Here is a 3345-nt window from a genome sequence, read left to right as displayed (position 1 = left end):
CACCCTAGCAGACATAGGCCCACATCTGGGAACGCTCAGCTTTCCTTCATGAAAAAATCCTCAGCAGACTAAGAATAGAAAGGAATTTCCTTAGTTGAGTAACAAAAGATCTTCAGCAAACACAGTAGTAAGTGGTGAAGCAGCAAACATTTCCCATACGAACAGGGTTTTCTTTTGACAGGAGAGGCTGTGGCCATCAGAGTCAGAGACAGAGAAAGAGAGACAGATAAAGAGAGAGGAGTGGGGCCTAGAGTGACTCGATGTCACACTTAGAAAAGTTAAAAGGAAAAAATATTGTTGCAAGTGGTGTCATTATTCAAATTAAGAAACTGAACACAATGAAAGGAAATGCTAATAAGAAATAACAGATTACATGATAGGAAAGAGAATATAACTTTGAATGTGAATTCATGTTCCAAGAAGCCCCAAGTATGGGGATCCAGCTCTGCCTCACTTCAAGATCGCCGGATCCTCCCTGACATGGAATCTTGATGCCAGCGGCCAGTGGGGCAGAAATCTTCAGCACTGAGGCCAGGGAGTATGAGAGGCTCAAGGAGCCCCTCAAGGTAATACATACATTTTTAGAAGTAATAAGTAGCGGGGCTGGAGAAATGGCTCAGTGGTCAGGAGTGCTGGCTGCTCTTGCAGAAGACCTAGGTTCAGTCCCCAGCACCCACATCCTGGCTAACTCCAGTTCCAGGGGATCTGAAACCTCTTCTGGCCTCTGTGGGCATTGTATGGATGGGCGCACTTACATACCTGCAGGCAAAACACTCGTGTACATAAAAATAAATAAATAATTTTTTTTTAATGTAGCAAGTGGGATGGCAAGATAGCTCAGCAGATAAAGGCGCTTGCCACAAAAACCAGGTGACCTGAGTTCAATCCCTGGACTCCATCTAAAGGTGGAAGAAGAGACCAGCTGCACAAAGACATACACACAAATACACTTGCACACTGTGGCAAGCATATGCTCCCCCCAACTAATAAAAATTTTTTTTGAAAAAGTAGCAAGTCTGTTGAATGCAAACCCAGCATTCAGTTGATTGAAGTTCTATATTATGTGAAAAATATTTTTTAAATTAAAATTTTAATGCAAATAAGAGAGCAAACTTATGACATCACTGAACAATGCTGATAAAGACCTAGAATCAAGTGGAACCCATTGCTCTACGGGGCACAAGGCTCAGTGCTGTAAGGGCAGAGTCGCTCAACTCCCACACAGAAAACACTGCCGTGTTTCTAACACTCACGTGGACAGACCAAGAAGGCGAGGTGACTGACTGGAGGCCAGTGTGCATGAGAACAGCACAAAGAGACTCAAACTGGCAAACAAGCAACAGGAATAAAGAGAGGGTGACGCAGCTATGCCTGCAGAGTGACGGATAATGGGGTCATGCGCTGCGTGGACTCTGCTGTGACAGCTGTGAGAAAACTGGACCTCTGTGAAGAAAAAATCAAGTTGTGTCTCCACCTTATGCCATAGGTGTATTAAAGTCCTACACGATTACACAATGATTAGTAATGACACAAGATAAGATATGTCCTCCAGGTACAGAGAAATTTCTTCAGCAACTCCAAAAATGCACAAAATGGCAAAGATTGATATATTCAGTTACGTTAAAATTAAGGTCATCTCTGCATTGAAACACATCAGAGGGGCTAGGGAGATGGCTGGAGTAAATACGAGGACCTGAATTCAATCCCCAGTACCCATATTTAAAAAATAAATGAAAAGGCTGGGCATGGTATCACATGCTTATAATCCCAAGCACCGGTGGAGGTAGAGGGAGAGACAGGAGGATCTCTGGGGCTCACTTTTGTCTAACCAAATCAAAGAGCTCCATGTCCTAGTGAGAGACCCTGTCTCAAAAACAAGGTGAATGGTTCCTAAGGGAGGAGACCTGACACTGACCTCTGACCTCCAACAAGAACGTGCGGGTGCTTGCACACACACATGCATACATGCACATATGTATGTGTACATGTGCACCTGCATATACCTGTGTACTCCACAGTCACCCTCTTTCCTACAAACACACACACACACACACACACACACACACACACACACACACAAAGATATCACAGAGAGAAAAGAGGCAGTTGTAATTTTTTTTTTCTTTTAACTTCTTTTTGGGTCTTTCTGAGACAGGGTCTCCCTGTAACCCCAGCTGGCCTGAAACTCACTATGTAGAACAGGCTGGCCTTGAACTCACAGAGATCTGCCTACCTCTGCCTCCCAGTGCTGGGACTAAAGGTGTGCGCTACCACACCCAGCTTGGCAGTTGTAATATTTTTAAAAAGAGACTTGGGTGGTGGCTCTGATCTCAGCAGGCTGCCAGAGAGTGCTAAGTTCTGGCCTCCCTCTGACCTCCTTCTGGCAGAGGGCCTGAGAACTCAGGGGACTGCCTGAGAGCCCCCAGATCCTGCCTCCATGTGGTGGTGAGCTTCCCCTAATTGTGCAATACCCATCCCCTTACCTGGGATTTCATAAGGCCCCTCCCAAGGCCACAGGGCAGATCTGGCTTTGGTAGGCTAAGGCTGAGATCCTAGCAGGCAGCCTGAGAGGGTGGGTTTCAACCTCCACTGGTGTAGCAGCTCTGATCTCAGCAGACCACCAGAGAGTGCCCAGTTCTGGCCTCCCTCTGGCATATAGGGGCTGAGAACAGAGGGGATTGCCTGAGAGCACCCAGATCCTGCCACCATCTGGTGAAGGAAGCTTGAGTGTACCTGACTAGAACCTGAATTGGACTTCTGTGGGTACTCCTGAATAGCTGATCTGAAGCCACCAGTTCCCTCTAAATTAAACCTGAGAGAACCTGAACCCTGTACGAACCAGCTTTACATAACCAATGAAGAAAGGATCCAGGCACCCCGATAATACAACCAGAAGCATACTTCAACTTAATTCTCATATCAGAATCATAAACAACAAATGAAATTCACATGCCAAAATCACAACGAAAGAATAATAAAATGGAAAGCCAAAACCCTATGTCCCCACCAAATGCCACCAATCCTGTAGAAGAGTTCTACAAGGAGAACCCCCTAGAGATAACTAAATTTAAAAGTTGATGAATATGATAAAAGAATTCAGTGAATTTAAAGAACACACAAACAAGGTAATCATAGAACTAAAAGAAAATAGGGATAAACTTCTGAATGAATTCACAAAAGAGAGAAGAAAACTCAGGCAGAAATGAAGAACGAAGTGTAAAACTCAATAAGCCAACTTGAAACAACAGGGAAGAGACTCACCACTATAATGAATGAAATGGAAAACAGACTATCAAGATTGGAAGATAAAGTGGACGAACTGGACCACTCAAGCAAAGATTATGA

The sequence above is a fragment of the Nannospalax galili genome, unplaced genomic scaffold, assembly GCF_000622305.1.
Source record: "Nannospalax galili isolate Female #2095 unplaced genomic scaffold, S.galili_v1.0 scaffold1146, whole genome shotgun sequence".
NCBI classification, from domain to species: domain Eukaryota; kingdom Metazoa; phylum Chordata; class Mammalia; order Rodentia; family Spalacidae; genus Nannospalax; species Nannospalax galili.
This window is presented reverse-complemented; position numbering follows the sequence as displayed.